Genomic DNA, 19,835 nt, shown 5'->3' with positions numbered 1-19,835 from the left:
TTGCCTAATAGGTTTTTGGTATATTTCCACACTATTTTCCTTCCATCTATAGCATTTCTTAATATTATTCCGTTCCTTTGGCTTTGATGCCTCATGATTGAGCAAAGCTCTGTTCAAGTAGAGTGTGATTTTGCTGTGATCTGATAGAGGTGTCGGTGGACTGACTGTGAACTCTAAGAGACTCTAGGTTGAGATCAGTGATAAAGTAATCTACAGTACTACTGCCAAGATATGAGCTATAGGTGTACCTACCCTAGGAGTCCCCTCGACTCTATCTGAGACTGAGGATGGATGCTTTCATTAAGGTGCTCTAAGGGGGGACTCAGTATGTGTGTCTGCTGTTCATTACTCATTAGTTAGACGCCAACATGAGAGCTTGTACTTCAAGGCAATGAAAAAGCACTAAAATGTAAAGTTTTAATTTGTATCTCGTTCAGTATGCCATAAGCTCCTAACTTGGATCAATGTTCTCCCTGTCAGCCTCTCTCCTCTCGCAAGGAAACTTATTCTCTTTTCTCTTTTTTCATTTTGGTGATGGTGCTCCAGAGAATATCCTGTCATTTGGAAAGAGGGTTAACTTGAACAATCGGAGGGATGATTACATTTGGAGTGCTGTAGGAGATGAGAAGAAGGCAAAGCTGCTTATGAATTAATGACTGCAGTTATTAGCGGTGTAATTAGATTTGGGTAACAGGCGGGTGGGCAGCTCTCTGGGAGGTGATGTGATGTGAGGGGCATGGCTCACTGGTCATCAACAGGAGGACTTCCTCTCTCTCAGAGTTAGGAGTTAGGCCACATAGGATGGACAATTTTAATTGTTGGACGTAATAGACTGTAAAAACGGCAGGAAATGTACATTCTGAGGGGAATAGAAAAATGTTTAAAATGCCCATTCACACCTGCGTCAAAATGTGTTGTGCAGGTACGTGTCCTGCTTGAGGCATGATGACTGTACATATCCACAGTACTGTAATTTATACCCTGTAGAACATATATCTGGTGGCGAGACGGTTGGGTGCAGTATAGAAGAGACTAGAGCAGCATGGAGAGAGCAGTCACCATTACTTATTCGTCATCTTCATCAATGCAGCAAATTCTCCAGTGAACATCCTTTTTTAATGAACACGGAGTTAAATCAACATAGAAAGTGTTAAGTCTGTGGAACCACAGTGTTAAATTATTCCCAGAGTGCCGTGCCTTTCGAGAAAATTGTAGAGTTTACTAGCCATGACTGTATTTGTTATTGACAGAAACATGTTTGTTGCATTCATATCTTTTTCGTCCTGTGGACTTCTTCAAGTGAGATCCTATGCGAATATGCCATCATATTGTTTTTTACAGAATACCTATGGTATTGTGTTAAAGAATAAGTCCTTATTTTTGGGGCCTAGTTTTCCCCTGATACAAGGGCCTGGAACTCATGCACATCACTTTGAACAAAAACCACGCCCATCATTATCATATTTGCCAGCATGCACTATTGCAGGTTGATATTTAGAATTGTTTGATTCAATATCTATGAACCAAAAAAAGAAGCGAACCATTTATCCATTATCTATATATATACAGTTGAAGTCGGAAGTTTACATGCACTTAGGTTGGAGTCATTAAAACTCGTTTTTTAACAACTCCACAAATTCCTTGTTGACAAACTATAGTTTTGGCAAGTCGGTTATGACATCTACTGTATGCATGACACAAGTCATTTTTCTAACAATTGTTGACGGACAGATAATTTCACTTATAGTTCACTGTATCACAATTAAAGTGAGTCAGAAGTACACTAAGTTTACTGTACCTTTAAACAGGTCAACATACACAAGGCTGCGGGGCCAGACGGTTTACCAGGACATGTGCTCCCGGCATGTGCTGACCAACTGGCAGGTGTCAACATGTCCCTGATTGAGTCTGTATTATCAACATGTTTCAAGCAGACCACCATGGTCCCTGTGCCCAATAACACAAATGCAACCTGCCTAAATGACTACAGACCCATGGTCCCTGTAGCAACCTGCCTAAATGACTACACGCACTCCGTCCGTAGCCATGAAGTGCTTTGAAAGGCTGGTAATGGCTCACATCAACACCATTATCCCAGAAACCCTAAACCCACTCCAATTTGCATACCTCCCTCCACACTGCCCTGTCCCACCTGGACAAAAGGAACACTTATGTGAGAATGCTATTCATTGACTACAGCTCTGCGTTCAACACCATAGTACCCTCAAAGTTCATCACTAAGCTAAGGATCCTGGGAATAAACACCTCCCTCTGCAACTGGATCCTGGACTTCCTGGCGGGCCGCTCCCAGGTGGTGAGGGTAGGTGGCAACACATCTGCCATGCCTGAGTTCCCCAGAGGTGAGTGCTCAGTCCCCTCCAGTACTCCCTGTTCACCCACAACTGCATGGCCAGGCACGACTCCAACACCATCATTAAGTTTGCTGACGACACAACAGTGGTAGGCCTGATCACCGACAATGACGAGACAGCCTATAGGGAGGAAGTCAGTGACCTGGCCGGGTGGTGCCAGAATAACAACCTATCCCTCAACGTAACCAAGACTAAGGAGATGATTGTGGACAACAGGAAAAGGAGGCCCAAGAACGCCCCCATTCTCATTGATGGGGCTGTCGTGGAGCAGGTTGAGAGCTTCAAGTTCCTTGGTGTCCACATCAACAACAAACTAGAATGGTCCAAATACACGAAGACAGTCGTGAAGAGGGCACAACAAAGCCTATTCCCCCTCAGGAAGCTAAAAAGATTTGGCATGGGTCCTGAGATCCTCAAAAGGTTCTACAGCTGCAACATCGAGAACATCCTGGCTGGTTGCATCACAGCCTGGTACGGCAATTGCTTGACTTCTGACCGCAAGGCACTACAGAGGGTAGTGCGTACGGCCCAGTACATCACTGGGGCGAAGCTGCATGCCATCCAGGACCTCTACCCTAGGCAGTGTCAAAGGAAGGCCCTAAAATTGTCGAAGACCCCAGCCACCCAAGTCATACACTGTTCTCTCTACTACCGCATGGCAAGCGGTACCGGAGTGCCAAGTTTAGGACAAAATGGCTTCTCAACAGTTTTTACCCCCAAGCCATAAGACTCTTGAACAGGTAATCAAATGGCTACCTGGACTATTTGCATTGTGTGCCCCGCAACCCCTCTTTTTATGCTGCTTTTATGTTTATCATATATGCATAATCATTTTAACTATACATTCATGTACAAACACCTACCTCAGTTGGGCCAACCAACCAGTGCTCCTGCACATTGGCTAACTGGGCTATCTGCATTGTGTCCCGCCACCCACCACCTACCTCCCGCCAACCCCTCGTTTACGCTACTGCTACTCTGTTCATCATGCAGTGGGGAGAACAAGAATTTGATACACTGACGACCTTGCCGGTTTTCCTACTGACAAAGCATGTAGAGTTCTGTAATTTTTATCATAGGTACACTTCAACTGTGAGAGACGGAATCTAAAACAAAAATCCAGAAAATCACATTGTATGATTATTGTATTGCATGACATACTGTAAGTATTTGATCACCTACCAACCAGTAAGAATTCCGTCTCTCACAGACATGTTTTTTTTTAAAGAAGCCCCCATGTTCTCCACTCATTACCTGTATTAACTGCACCTGTTTGAACTCGTTACCTGTATAAAAGACATCTGTCCACACACAATCAAACAGACCCCAACCTCTGCACAATGGCCAAGACCAGAGAGCTGTGTAAGGATATCAGGGATAAAATTGTAGACCTGAACAAGGCTGGGATGGGCTACAGGACAATAGGCAAGCAGCTTGGTGAGAAGGCAACAACTGTTGGCGCAATTATAAGAAAATGGAAGAAGTTCAAGATCACGGTCAATCACCCTCAGTCTGGGGCTCCATGCAAGATCTCACCTTGTGGGGCATCAATGATCATGAGGAAGGTGAGAGATCAGCCCAGAACTACACGGCAGGACCTGGTCAATGACCTGAAGAGACCTGGGACCACAGTCTCAAAGAAAACCATTAGTAACACACTACGTCGTCATGGATTAAAATCCTGCAGCGCACGTAAGGTCCGCCTGCTCAAGCCAGCGCATGTCCAGGCCCATCTGAAGTTTTCCAATGACCATCTGGATGATCCAGAGGAGGAATGGGAGAAGGTCATGTGGTCTGATGAGACAAAAATAGAGCTTTTTGGTCTAAACTCCACATGCCGTTTTTGGAGGAAGAAGAAGGATGAGTACAACCCCAAGAATACCATCCCAACCATGAGGCATGGAGGTGGAAACATCATTCTTTGGGGATGCTTTTCTGCAAAGGGGACAGGACAACTGCACCGTATTGAGGGGAGGATGGATGGGGCCATGTATCACGAGATCTTGGCCAACAACCTCCTTCCCTCAGTAAGAGCATTGAAGATGGGTCGTGGCTGGGTCTTCCAGCATGACAACATCCCGAAACACACAGCCAGGGCAACTAAGGAGTGGCTCTGTAAAAAGCATCTCAAGGTCCTGGAGTGGCCTAGCCAGTCTCAAGACCTGAACCCAATAGAACATCTTTGGAGGGAGCTGAAAGCCCGTATTGCCCAGCGACAGCCCAGAAACCTGAAGGATCTGGAAAAGGTCTGTATGGATGAGTGGGCCAAAATCCCTGCTGTAGTGTGTGTAATTCTGGTCAAGAACTACAGGAAACGTATGATCTCTGTAATTGCAAACAAAGGTTTCTGTACCAAATATAAAGTTCTGCTTTTCTGATGTATCAAGTACTTGTCATGCAATAAATTGCAAATGAATTACTTAACAATCATACAATGTGATTTTCTGGATTTTTGTTTTAGATTCCGTCTCTCACAGTTGAAGTGTACCTATGATAAAAATGACAGACCTTTACATGCTTTGTAAGTAGGAAAACCTGCAAAATCGGCAGTGTATCAAATACTTGTTCTCCCCACTGTATATGGATAGTTAATTTAATCATATCTACTTGTACATACTACCTAAATCAGCCTGACTAACCGGTGCCTGTATGTAGCCTCACTACTTGTATAGCCTCGCTACCGTATATAGCTATATAGTCTTTTTACTGTTGTTTTATTTCTTTACCTACCTATTGTTCACCTAATACCTTTTTTTCAGTATTGGTTCAGCCTGTAAGTAAGCATTTCACTGTATTCGGCGCACGTGACAAAAAAACTTTGATTTGATTTGGATTTGATTTGACATCAGTCCGGAATTTACAGCTTGGTTGTAAATGGGTCTTCCATATGGACAAGGACCCCAAGCATACTTCTAAAGATGTGGCAAAATGGCTTAAGGACAACAAAGTCAAGATATTGGAGTGGCCATCACAACGCCCTGACCTCAATCCTATAGAAAAATTGTGGGCAGAACTGAAAAAGCATGTGTGAGCAAGGAAGCCTACAAACCTGACTCAGTTACACCAGCTCTGTCAGGAGGAATGGGCCAAAATTTACACAACTTATTGTGGGAAGCTCGTGGAAGGCTACCTGAAACGTTTGACCCAAGTTAAACAATTTAAAGGCAATGCTACGAAATACTAATTGAGTGTATGTAAACCTCTGACCCGCTGGGAAAGTAATGAAATAAATAAAAGCTGAAATAAATCATTCTCTCTACTATTATTCTGACATTTCACATTCTTAAAATAAAGTGGTGATCCTAACTGACCTAAGACAGGGAATTTATATTAGGATTAAATGTCAGGAATTGTGAAAAAACTGAGTTTAAATGTATTTGGCTAAGCTGTATGTAAACCTCCGACTTCAACTGCATATTTCTCTCTCTTTTATTCCGTTTGCCAATAAGAAGCTGTCCAGACATTGCATGTTTGCGTGCCTGTTTCTCTGTGGTGTTGTAATCAAATTGCCAATTTGGTGTGCTGTAACAGCTACCAGATGGAGAGTGTTACCTCTATCGGTGACCACAGAGTAGACTCTGACCCGTGGAGGACACAGCTGTCAGCATGAAAACATGTCTCTCTACAGGGAAGAGGCAGGTTTGGATGGGATGGTAGGATGTTTCTCGACAAATCATCTTTCTAGGATCAGAATACAATATGGCATGAGAACACTTGTTTGTGTGCCCATTTATGTGCTTGTATGCATGCCTTTGTGGTAGTTAAAATTCAGGGCACTTCCATCTAGAGTAAAACAGCTACTAGCCATCAGTTTAGCTTCTTATCAACACATTATCAATGTATCTCCAGCTATAACCTATAATAAACCTCCTGTGGCTCTGCCTCCATGCCAATACTGAAATTCTTAGCTTCCAAACATCATGCCCTTTTAAAGTGCCGATGCCTACCTCTCTGATAAGTGCATGTTTGTGTGGTAGCTAGCTAGCATGCATATATACACATACGTACATGCACACACACATACATACACGCACATTCATACACACACACATATACACACACACACACATACATACACACACAAACACAGTAACCAACAGTAAGCAGAGAGATGACAGTCTTTCTTCCTTCCTGACCTCTTCAACCAGTAGACACCAACCAGCAGACACCAACTAGCAGACACCAACCAGCAAACACCAACCAGCAGACACCAATCAGCAGACACAAATAAGCAGACACAAATAAGCAGACACGAATCAACAGACACCAACCAGCAGACACCAATCAGCAGACACCAACCAGCAGACACCAACCAGTAGACACCAACCAGCAGACACCGACCAGCAGACATGAATCAGCAGACACCAACCAGCAGACACCGACCAGTAGACACCAACCAGCAGACATGAACTAGCAGACACCAACCAGCAGACACAAATCAGCAGACACCAACCAGAAGACAACAACCAGCAGATATGAATCAGCAGACCCCAACCAGCAGTAACAAATTAGCAGACACCAACCAGCAGACATTAATCAGCAGACACCAACCAGCAGACACCAACCAGCAGACACCTACCAGCAGACACCTACCAGCAGACACCAACCAGCAGACACCTACCAGTAGTTGTAGGGTCCACTCCCATCTCTTGGCTGTTTCACAGCCAGCAGAGGAGAGGACCAATGAAATGATAATGCTATGATTTTTATATGCAGTTACACAGTTATCAAAGGTCTGGAAGTCCTAATAGATTTGTCATCAGGTTTTTAAAGCCTAGGTGCATGTTTCCTCTTCGGTGGTATGTAATAAAGAAACTGTGTGTGTCCACTCACAGTGTGTGAATAGGGAGGCGATGCGTCGGTCTCAGCTGTGAGCAGAGGCACTGTGTCCAGAATATTAACTCACTTTCTGTGTGTGTGTGTGTGTGTGTGTGTGTGTGTGTGTGTGTGTGTGTGTGTGTGTGTGTGTGTGTGTGTGTGTGTGTGTGTGTGTGTGTGTGTGTGTGTGTGTGTGCGTGCTCGCTCACGAGTACGTACGTTCTAAGAGTCAGCTCCCTTGTGCTCGAGAGCAAGAGGACCTTCACCGCAGCATTGAACTTGACAAACGAGAATTTAAAACCACTGTTTCCATTGGGGTTATTGGCATACGTATTTTACTGTCCTTCCCCTGAGGCCTCTATGCCGTGTCCCTTTATCTGGTATGATGAGCCAACGGGACGAGATAGCCTGACAAGTGGTGACAATTAAAAGAGAATCAAATCCTGCCGTTTATTGCCATCTATTGTCTGTCTCTCCGTACTGTGGAGCCGCATGCCTCTGGGGTCTTTTCTTCATAGAGACAGATCACAGTGAATCTGACACACTAAATAATTATGGTTATAAATGGTACCATATTATTTTGGCTTGCAACCATAGCATAACCCTTTTTTGGTGCTAAATGGAACCTTTTCTAAGGTTCTATAAAGAACCATGCTCATAGGGTTTTAAATGGAACCATTAACAAAAGGTTCTATATAGCACCAACAAAAATGGTTCCGTTATGGTTACAAGCCTTTTCGGGGCTATATAGAACCCTTTTTATGGTTCTTTATAGAACCTTTATGAAGAATGGTTCTCAATCTGAAAGGATCTTTGTAGATCCATTTGAAGAACCATACAGGGTTCTTTATTCTGGTCAGCCATATCATATCATTAATTGACAAGTTGACTCAAGTGAACAACCTCGAGAACAGCTGAGGGTTCCTTTGAAAAGAAAACCACTGATTAAGTCAACTGTTCTCCATTCACACAAAGCCATACAAGAGTCTTTAACAAGACACTATCACTGCCCATGGATGTGTAAATTAGCATAACAGAACACATTAGATAAACTGGAATGACACTCTCACTCACGGCTGCACAAAAAGAGCTGTGAGAAAACCACACCTCCAAATATTCTAATGAGCCTCCTCCCCTACATTTTTAATTATCACAAAAGTAACAAAGAACACTTTGCTGAACTGTAAAGAGCCATTAAAGAGCTCAAAGGGTTCTTTGAGACATTGTGGTTCCACATAGAACCATCACCCTTCACAAAGAACCTTTGATGAACACTTCTTTTTTTGTGTGCACAGCTCATTACTTTCAACACAGCGATTTAAAAAAAATGTCCTGTACTTTTCCGAGGAAGAAACTTGGTTGAGTTTTTTTTGTTTGTTTGTTTTTCTGGGCCTTTGTTTTTTTTACATTGGAGATGTGTGTGCCAGGGAGAGTGAATTTAAGAGTATCCTGTTTGCGCTGTGCTACTTCCACCCGGTGGTAGCTGAGAGGAGGAAGGCTGGAACAGATCTTACCCCTTCAACACAGGAGACCAGCACCATCAATGCACTTTACAACTACCTGGAGGCTAACTTAAAGGTAACCAGTACGTACACATGCTGCATTTTATGTGCCACAGTAGCAATAAAGCCAACTATATTCCATGACAACAATACCCTTTTCAAACTATTGTGCTGACCCAAGCCAGACTGTGCTGGCTTGGATATTTTCTTTGGCAACTACTGTATGGTGGATGCTTGGCTCGGTTTAGTTTGACTCTACTTGGTTCGGCTCAGTATTGTGAAAAGCATTTAAGATTCTAACTTCCATTCTAAGTAGTCTTCAGTAATTTCCTCGCTGTATAATACACATCAAACTGGACAGTGTTTATGGAGCCAATTTGATTTAAAAAATAATTGGCCCAAAAGATAAATTAATTGAAATGATTGATTATTGATTATTATTGTAAGTGTAATTGAAGTAATGCACAAGGGTTGTCGTCCTTGCTATGACCAGTTGTATTCTACCTTCCTTCAATTCATCTTTTCTCTCCACCAAGGTTTTGGTACTCGTTTAACGTGGAGGCAGGGTTATGGGGGATGGCTGTGTTTTTACTGGTAATAAAAGAGCACCTTGTGCTGGGGATAATAAAAGGCCACTCTAAAATGTGTACTTTGTCACACAAGACAATGACATAGATGTGTCAAATTTTGACAGAGCGTGCAGTTGGCATGCAGACTGCAGGAATGTCCACCAGAGATGTTGCCTGAGAATTTAAAGTTAACTTCTCTACCTTAAGTGTTTTAGATAATTTGGCAGTACGTCCAACCAGCCTCACAACCGCAGACCACGTGTAACCATACCAGCCAAGACCTCCACATCTGGCTTCTTCACAGGCGGGATCGTCTGACACAAGCCAACAGGGACAGCTGATGAAACGGAGGAGTATTTATGTCTTTAATAATGCCCTTTTGTGGGGAAAATAACATTCTGATTGGCTGGGTCTGGCTCCCCAGTGGATGGGCCTGGCTCCCTAGTGGGTGGGCCTATGCCTGCGTCCCTGCCCAGTCATGTGAAATCCACAGATTAGGGCCTAATGAATATTTTCAATTGATTTATCTGAACTGTAACTTGGTAAAATCATTGAAATTGTTGCATATTTTTGTTCATTGTGTGTATACATATACAGATAGATAGAAAGATAGGTGTGTTTCTAGTTTGTTAGTATTTTCTAATTTAAGTCGCTTCATCTACTACTAACTATCTAATGTTCGCTGATAGGTGCTAGCTAGCTGTCGTAACATAACAACATCACCATGAAGAGGATCAAGCCGTGTACAATGACAATAAATAGGATAATGTGTCAGAGAAAATAGGTCAGCTCCTCTGAACATTGCTGTGCGCAGCTCCTCAGCAATTCCACCTGTTCCCTGACAATGATGAGCTACGAAATAAGTGAGTGATTAACATCCGGCGAAACAACTTCACCATCAGGAAAAGCTTTAAGGTCTGTGGCAGGTATTTCCTTCCTGAAGATGAGCCAACTCTGGGATGCCATGTCGTCTGAGGAAGGGGACTATTTATTTTCTGTTCTGTCCTGTGTTGAGGAGAGAGACTGACCACTGACCATGCAGAGGATGGTGGAGATGAGGATGGTGGAGACGATGGTGGAGTTGCTTATAATGATGATGATTTGAACTATGCCCAGGATCATGACTAGTGTGCGGCACCAGAGCCACTTGGAGGAATGAGGAGGTTACTCTTCTATCCAAGTACTTTTGGTTAGTTGTCATGTTGTAAATTAGTTGAAGCATTGTGTTATTATCAATAAAAAAATTATTGAGAATATGATGTTTGTTAAATGAAATACACAATACAATGTTTAAAATAAACACACAATGCATCCACAGTCAACCTCCTGAAAACATGATGCTGCCGCCTACAAAATGGCTGCCCTATAAGACTAACAGCATGTATGTGATAAAAATGTACAGCAATGACATCGAACTAATCAATTACACATATATATATATATATATATATATGTTGCATGTGGTTCCAGAGACAGGCGTGGCAGCCATCTTGCTCTGGGGTTGAAGGACAAATACCTGAGCCAATACTTTCGCATCAAATCCCTCTACATTCAGTAGGACCATCAACACGTGGACCAACTTTCCATACAGTGACCATCTGGATGTCACAAGAGGAAGTGACAGCCAACTTACCCAGAGGGATTTAAAAGTTAGCCAGACACGCAGGTCATTGTTGACTGCACTGAGCTTAGGTGTTCTTTCTTCTGCTGCAGAGTGAGATCTTCTCCAACTACAAATCTCACTGCAGAATGACGGCATCAGTAACTGGCAGCTCTTTGAAACGTTTTGTATACATTTACATATTGGTCCTGTGTCAAGCAACTTGGATGCAGGGTTGCAGTAAAATCATCTCAAGCTAATTTGGTGGTAAACAAAGCAACTCACATTGTCATTGCATCAATGAAATATATTGGCAAGAAAAAGTATGTGAACCCTTCGGAATTACCTTGATTTCTGCATAAATTGGTCATAAAATTTTATCCGATCTTCATCTAAGTCACAACAATAGACAAACACAGTGTGCTTAAACACACACAGTATGTTTATTGTCCAAATATATTACATACTTTTCCCAAGCTACACTGTGAATGTTTAAATTATGTGAACCCCTAGGCAAATGACTTCTCCAAAAGCTAATTGGAATCAGGAGTCAGCTAACCTGGAGTCCAATCAATGAAAAGATTGGAGATGTTGGCAAGAGCTGCCCTACCTTATAAAAAACACTCACAAAATTTGAGTTTGCATTTCACAAGAAACCTTGCCTGATGTGAACCATGCCTTGAACAAAAGAGATCTCAGAAGAACTAAGATGAATAATTATTCACTTGTATAAAGCTGGAAAGGGTTACAAAAATATCTCTAAAAGCCTGATGTTCATCAGTCCACGGTAAGAAAAATTGTCTATAAATGGAGATAGTTCAGAGCACTGTTGTCTCTCTCCCTAGGAGTGGCCGTTCTGCAAAGATGACTGCAAGACCACAGCGCAGAATGTTCAATGAGGTTAAAAAGAATCCTTGTGTCAGCTAAAGACTTACAGAAATCTCTGGAACATGCTAACATCTCTGATGTCTTCGATACACAAATCACTAAAAAATAATGGTGTTCATGAGAGGCCACCACGGAAGAAGCCATTGCTGTACATAAAAAAATTGCTGCACGTCTGAAGTTCAAATGAGCACCTGGATGTTCCACAGCGCTTCTGGCAAAATATTCTGTGGACAGATTAAACTGAAGTTGTTTGGAAGGAACACACAACACTATGTGTGGAGAGAAAAAAAGGCACAGCACACCACACCTCATCCCAACTGTGAAGTATGGTGGAGGGAGCATCATGGTTTGGGGCTGCTTTCCTGCCTCAGGGCCTGGAGAGCTTGCTATCATCGATGGAAAAATGAATTCCCAAGTTTATCAATACATTTTGCAGGAGAATGTACGGCAATCTGTCTGGCAATTTCAGCTCAACAGAAGTTGGATGATGCAACAGGACAACGACCCAAAACACAGAAGTAAATCAACAACAGAATCGCTTCAACAGAAGAAAATATGCCTTCTGGAGTGGCCCAGTCAGAGTCCTGACTCAACCTGATTGAGATGCTGTGGCATGACCTGAAGAGAGCGGTTCACACCAGACATCCCAAGAATATTGCTGAACTGAAACAGTTTTGTAAAGAGGAATGGTCCAAAATTCCTCCTGACCGTTGTGCAGGTCTGATCTGCAACTACAGAAAACATTTGGTTGAGGTTATTGCTGCCAAAGGAGTGTCAACCAGTTATTAATCCAAGGGTACACAAACTTTTTCCACCCTGCACTGTGAATGTAAACACGGTGTGTTCAATAAAAACATGAACAAATTGTGTTTTTAGTTTAAGCCGACTGTGTTTGACTTTTGACCAATTTATGCAGAAATTCAGGTAACTCCAAAAAGGTTCACATACTTTTTCTTGACCTTGGAAATTTGTTTAAACATATTCCGTTTGGTATGTCTTTTGTGATGTGCTTTACAGGAGCAATGACGGATGTGTTGACTTGAAACGGCGTCAGAGTTTTGAATGACCTTGGATGCTGATCCATGCTGGCTGGAGACCTAGCTAGCCAGAAACTAGCTAACAGCAGACATAGATGAAGACCTACCTAGACAGTAAAACACCAGACACCGACGAAGACCTACCTAGACAGTAACTAGCTAACAGCAGACATAGATGAAGACCTAGCTAGCCTGAAACTAGCTAACAGCAGACATAGATGAAGACCTAGCTAGCCTGAAACTAGCTAACAGCAGATATAGATGAAGACCTAGCTAGCCTGAAACTAGCTAACAGCAGACATAGATGAAGACCTAGCTAGCCTGAAACTAGCTAACCCCAGACACAGAGGAAGACCTACCTAGACAGTAAAACACCAGACATAGACGAAGACCTACCTAGACAGTAACTAGCTAACAGCAGACATAGATGAAGACCTACCTAGACAGTAACTAGCTAACAGCAGACACAGACGAAGACCTACCTAGACAGTAAAACACCAGAAACAGATGAAGACCTAGCTAGACAGTAACTAGCTAACAGCAGACACAAATGAAGACCTACCTAGACAGTAAAACACCAGAAACAGATGAAGACCTAGCTAGACAGTAACTAGCTAACAGCAGACACAGACGAAGACCTACCTAGACAGTAAAACACCAGAAACAGATGAAGACCTAGCTAGACAGTAACTAGCTAACAGCAGACACAAATGAAGACCTACCTAGACAGTAAAACACCAGAAACAGATGAAGACCTAGCTAGACAGTAACTAGCTAACCCCAGACACAGAGGAAGACCTAGCTAGACAGTAACTAGCTAACAGCAGACACAGACGAAGACCTACCTAGACAGTAAAACACCAGACATAGATGAAGACCTAGCTAGACAGTAACTAGCTAACACCAGACATAGATGAAGACCTAGCTAGACAGTAACTAGCTAACACCAGAAACAGATGAAGACCTAGCTAGACAGTAACTAGCTAACACCAGAAACAGATGAAGACCTAGCTAGACAGTAACTAGCTAACACCAGAAACAGATGAAGACCTACCTAGACAGTAACTAGCTAACACCAGAAACAGATGAAGACCTAGCTAGACAGTAACTAGCTAACACCAGAAACAGATGAAGACCTACCTAGACAGTAACTAGCTAACACCAGAAACAGATGAAGACCTAGCTAGACAGTAACTAGCTAACACCAGAAACAGATGAAGACCTACCTAGACAGTAACTAGCTAACACCAGAAACAGATGAAGACCTAGCTAGACAGTAAAACACCAGAAACAGATGAAGACCTAGCTAGACAGTAAAACACCAGAAACAGATGAAGACCTACCTAGACAGTAACTAGCTAACACCAGACACAGATGAAGACCTACCTAGACAGTAAAACACCAGACACAGATGAAGACCTAGCTAGACAGTAACTAGCTAACACCAGACACAGATGAAGACCTACCTAGACAGTAAAACACCAGAAACAGATGAAGACCTAGCTAGACAGTAACTAGCTAACAGCAGACATAGATGAAGACCTACCTAGACAGTAAAACACCAGAAACAGATGAAGACCTAGCTAGACAGTAACTAGCTAACACCAGACACAGAGGAAGACCTACCTAGACAGTAAAACACCAGAAACAGATGAAGACCTACCTAGACAGTAACTAGCTAACAGCAGACACAGATGAAGACCTAGCTAGACAGTAACTAGCTAACAGCAGAAACAGATGAAGACCTAGCTAGACAGTAACTAGCTAACAGCAGAAACAGATGAAGACCTAGCTAGACAGTAAAACACCAGAAACAGATGAAGACCTAGCTAGACAGTAACTAGCTAACACCAGAAACAGATGAAGACCTAGCTAGACAGTAACTAGCTAACAGCAGAAACAGATGAAGACCTAGCTAGACAGTAACTAGCTAACAGCAGAAACAGATGAAGACCTAGCTAGACAGTAACTAGCTAACACCAGAAACAGATGAAGACCTACCTAGACAGTAACTAGCTAACAGCAGAAACAGATGAAGACCTAGCTAGACAGTAACTAGCTAACACCAGAAACAGATGAAGACCTACCTAGACAGTAACTAGCTAACAGCAGAAACAGATGAAGACCTACCTAGACAGTAACTAGCTAACAGCAGAAACAGATGAAGACCTAGCTAGACAGTAACTAGCTAACAGCAGAAACAGATGAAGACCTAGCTAGACAGTAACTAGCTAACAGCAGAAACAGATGAAGACCTAGCTAGACAGTAACTAGCTAACACCAGACACAGATGAAGACCTAGCTTGACAGTAACTAGCTAACAGCAGACACAGATGAAGACCTAGCTAGACAGTAACTAGCTAACACCAGACACAGATGAAGACCTACCTAGACAGTAACTAGCTAACAGCAGAAACAGATGAAGACCTAGCTAGACAGTAACTAGCTAACAGCAGAAACAGATGAAGACCTAGCTAGACAGTAACTAGCTAACAGCAGACACAGATGAAGACCTAGCTAGACAGTAACTAGCTAACACCAGACACAGATGAAGACCTACCTAGACAGTAACTAGCTAACAGCAGAAACAGATGAAGACCTAGCTAGACAGTAACTAGCTAACACCAGACACAGATGAAGACCTACCTAGACAGTAAAACACCAGAAACAGATGAAGACCTAGCTAGACAGTAACTAGCTAACAGCAGACATAGATGAAGACCTACCTAGACAGTAAAACACCAGAAACAGATGAAGACCTAGCTAGACAGTAACTAGCTAACACCAGACACAGAGGAAGACCTACCTAGACAGTAAAACACCAGAAACAGATGAAGACCTAGCTAGACAGTAACTAGCTAACAGCAGACATAGATGAAGACCTACCTAGACAGTAAAACACCAGAAACAGATGAAGACCTAGCTAGACAGTAACTAGCTAACACCAGACACAGAGGAAGACCTACCTAGACAGTAAAACACCAGAAACAGATGAAGACCTACCTAGACAGTAACTAGCTAACAGCAGACACAGATGAAGACCTAGCTAGACAGTAACTAGCTAACAGCAGAAACAGATGAAGACCTAGCTAGACAGTAACTAGCTAACAGCAGAAACAGATGAAGACCTAGCTAGACAGTAAAACACCAGAAACAGATGAAGACCTAGCTAGACAGTAACTAGCTAACACCAGAAACAGATGAAGACCTAGCTAGACAGTAACTAGCTAACAGCAGAAACAGATGAAGACCTAGCTAGACAGTAACTAGCTAACAGCAGAAACAGATGAAGACCTAGCTAGACAGTAACTAGCTAACACCAGAAACAGATGAAGACCTACCTAGACAGTAACTAGCTAACAGCAGAAACAGATGAAGACCTAGCTAGACAGTAACTAGCTAACACCAGAAACAGATGAAGACCTACCTAGACAGTAACTAGCTAACAGCAGAAACAGATGAAGACCTACCTAGACAGTAACTAGCTAACAGCAGAAACAGATGAAGACCTAGCTAGACAGTAACTAGCTAACAGCAGAAACAGATGAAGACCTAGCTAGACAGTAACTAGCTAACACCAGACACAGATGAAGACCTAGCTAGACAGTAACTAGCTAACAGCAGACACAGATGAAGACCTAGCTAGACAGTAACTAGCTAACACCAGACACAGATGAAGACCTACCTAGACAGTAACTAGCTAACAGCAGAAACAGATGAAGACCTAGCTAGACAGTAACTAGCTAACACCAGACACAGATGAAGACCTAGCTAGACAGTAACTAGCTAACAGCAGACACAGATGAAGACCTAGCTAGACAGTAACTAGCTAACACCAGACACAGATGAAGACCTACCTAGACAGTAACTAGCTAACAGCAGAAACAGATGAAGACCTAGCTAGACAGTAACTAGCTAACACCAGACACAGATGAAGACCTAGCTAGACAGTAACTAGCTAACAGCAGACACAGATGAAGACCTAGCTAGACAGTAACTAGCTAACACCAGACACAGATGAAGACCTACCTAGACAGTAACTAGCTAACAGCAGAAACAGATGAAGACCTACCTAGACAGTAACTAGCTAACACCAGAAACAGATGAAGACCTAGCTAGACAGTAACTAGCTAACGCCAGACACAGATGAAGACCTACCTAGACAGTAACTAGCTAACAGCAGAAACAGATGAAGACCTAGCTAGACAGTAACTAGCTAACAGCAGAAACAGATGAAGACCTAGCTAGACAGTAACTAGCTAACACCAGACACAGATGAAGACCTACCTAGACAGTAACTAGCTAACACCAGAAACAGATGAAGACCTAGCTAGACAGTAACTAGCTAACACCAGACACAGATGAAGACCTAGCTAGACAGTAACTAGCTAACAGCAGAAACAGATGAAGACCTAGCTAGACAGTAACTAGCTAACAGCAGACACAGATGAAGACCTAGCTAGACAGTAACTAGCTAACAGCAGAAACAGATGAAGACCTAGCTAGACAGTAACTAGCTAACAGCAGACACAGATGAAGACCTAGCTAGACAGTAACTAGCTAACAGCAGAAACAGATGAAGACCTAGCTAGACAGTAACTAGCTAACACCAGACACAGATGAAGACCTAGCTAGACAGTAACTAGCTAACAGCAGACACAGATGAAGACCTAGCTAGACAGTAACTAGCTAACACCAGACACAGATGAAGACCTAGCTAGACAGTAACTAGCTAACAGCAGAAACAGATGAAGACCTAGCTAGACAGTAACTAGCTAACAGCAGAAACAGATGAAGACCTAGCTAGACAGTAACTAGCTAACACCAGACACAGATGAAGACCTAGCTAGACAGTAACTAGCTAACAGCAGAAACAGATGAAGACCTAGCTAGACAGTAACTAGCTAACAGCAGAAACAGATGAAGACCTAGCTAGACAGTAACTAGCTAACAGCAGACACAGATGAAGACCTACCTAGACAGTAACTAGCTAACAGCAGAAACAGATGAAGACCTACCTAGACAGTAAAACACCAGAAACAGATGAAGACCTACCTAGACAGTAACTAGCTAACAGCAGACACAGATGAAGACCTAGCTAGACAGTAACTAGCTAACAGCAGACATAGAGGAAGACCTACCTAGACAGTAAAACACCAGATGAAGACCTAGCTAGACAGTAACTAGCTAACACCAGACACAGACGCAAGGGGAAGAAGAATAGGTGAAACTTTTAATTATATTTGCTGACACCCTACAGTCAAATTTTGGCACCAGTAGAGTAGCTATCTAGCTATTTAAACCACGCCGCTCTGCAAACATGCCTTCTCCTGATGTTGGCTGTGTTTTGAGATTATCAAAACCGCAATGTATCATGGGTAAACGGGGACTGACTGACTGATCGATCTATGACACAGTAGTTTTGATGCTCTCGAACAAGGCCATGATCATGTTACCATTGGTGTATTAAAATTAGAGTTTTAAGGTGATTGTTCTTATTATTATTCTTAATAATGAATCCAAACTTGATCAATGTAAAAGGAACAGTCATTTTTCCTACCTTGGTCATCATACTTTGATCTGGTTTCCTTCAAATATCATCCAATTTCTCAAAAAACATTATTTTGTCTGTTTGTGACCTTTAAGTACGTAATGTCAATTATTAAACAGTAACTTTGAGAATGTGAATGTTTTGGAGTTAAGTACAACTTATCTATAATTATAAACTGAGTGGTTCGAGCCCTGAATGCTGATTGGCTGACAGCCGTGGTATATCAGACCATATACCACGGGTATGACAAAACATTTATTTTTACTGCTCTAATTATGTTGGTAACCAGTTTATAATAGCAATAAGTTACCTTGGGGTTTGTGATATATGGCCAATATGCCACAGCTAAGGGCTGTGTCCAGGCACTCCGCATTGTGTCATGACAAAGTACGGCCCTTAGCCGTGTATTATTGACCATATACCACACCCCTCGGGCTTTATTGCTTAACAATTCTAAATGCTTGGTTGTGGCTATGATAGCTATAGAATACCTGCTGCAAACTGTGTATGACGAATATAATTTGATTTGATTTGAATTGCAAAAGTGAAAAAATATCATCCATCATTTATTAGATAGCCACCTTGACATTAGGAAAAAAGCAAAATAGCTCAAGTGAATACAAGTCTAAGCATTCTGTGTCAATTCAAATCTTCTTGTTTTGCCCCATGTTCAGTGTAGTGATATGACAGAAGGAACTTTGCTTCGTCACAGCCCTCTTTTAAAAAATCTGACAACTGCCAAGATTTATATCAGTAACATTGGCTCGCTAAAATGTCAGCTGGGCTTTGCAGCCTATCCACATTCCTCCCACCAGGTCCCCAGGGAGAGGTTGTATTTAATTATCCACAGCCTGGGTGCTGTTCGCTGGGCACGTCTAGGCTGGCAGAGACACCCGGCATGGAGGTCTGGAGCGTTTTACACTTGGCCAGCGAGCAGAGAGAGAGGGAGCTGAGTGGCTGAGACTTGGCTGGAGCTAGGGGGAACTGTTGGATCTGGAAAGGCCTGGTGGTCCCTGGGGCTCTGTTAGGGCATGTCCTCTCCCTTAGCCATATGTACTGCCCAAATACTGTACAGGAGAGGAGGGGAGGAGGAGAGGAGATGGGAAGACAGGAGGGGAAATGTGAAGGAGGAAAAACAGCACTCTTATACATTTACAGCCATTAACAAAAGATGTTCAGCACCTGTTAATATGTATCTTCAATCAAAAGTGTCTTTCTTATAAAAAATATGGTTCTTAAAAATACACTGGTTTTTGATGAAGAAATACTTTTTAAGGGGAACTTACATTTTCTTCCAGTTCTTCATTTAAGACTGAGAGGTAATGACAGTGAATTATTTATTTAACGTTCATTTTTTTTTTTATACCTTTATTTAACCAGGCAAGTCAGTTAAGAACAAATTCTTATTTTCAATGACGGCCTGAGAACAGTGGGTTAACTGCCTGTTCAGGGGCAGAATGACAGCTTTTGTACCTTGTCAGCTTGGGGGTTTTGAACT

The sequence above is a fragment of the Oncorhynchus masou genome, chromosome 18 (genome assembly GCF_036934945.1).
Source record: "Oncorhynchus masou masou isolate Uvic2021 chromosome 18, UVic_Omas_1.1, whole genome shotgun sequence".
NCBI classification, from domain to species: domain Eukaryota; kingdom Metazoa; phylum Chordata; class Actinopteri; order Salmoniformes; family Salmonidae; genus Oncorhynchus; species Oncorhynchus masou.
The sequence above is the reverse complement of the archived record's forward strand: the minus strand, read 5'-3'. Positions refer to the sequence as shown.